The following is a 515-nucleotide window of genomic DNA, read 5'->3' as shown; positions in this document are numbered from 1 at the left end:
ATGGGGCACTATTCCTCCCACTGACACCAATGATGGGGCACTATTCCTCCCACTGACATCAATGATGGGGCACTATTCCTCCCACTGACACCAATGATGGGGCACTATTCCTCCCACTGACACCAGTGATGGGACACTATTCCTCCCACTGACACCAATGATGGGGCACTATTCCTCCCACTGACACCAATGATGGGGCACTATTCCTCCCACTGACACCAATGATGGGGCACTATTCCTCCCACTGACACCAATGATGGGGCACTATTCCTCCCACTGACACCAATGATGGGGTACTATTCCTCCCACTGATACCAATGATGGGGCACTATTCCTCCCACTGATACCAATGATGGGGCACTATTCCTCCCACTGACACCAATGATGGGGCACTATTCCTCCCACTGATACCAATGATGGGGCACTATTCCTCCCACTGACACCAATGATGGAGCACTATTCCTCCCACGGACACCAATGATGGGGGACTGTTCCTTCTACAACAAGAACTCCTC

The sequence above is a fragment of the Staurois parvus genome, unplaced genomic scaffold, assembly GCF_062004578.1.
Source record: "Staurois parvus isolate SC_StPar_1 unplaced genomic scaffold, SC_StPar_1.0 ptg002761l, whole genome shotgun sequence".
In the NCBI taxonomy this organism is placed as follows: domain Eukaryota; kingdom Metazoa; phylum Chordata; class Amphibia; order Anura; family Ranidae; genus Staurois; species Staurois parvus.
The sequence above is the reverse complement of the archived record's forward strand: the minus strand, read 5'-3'. Positions refer to the sequence as shown.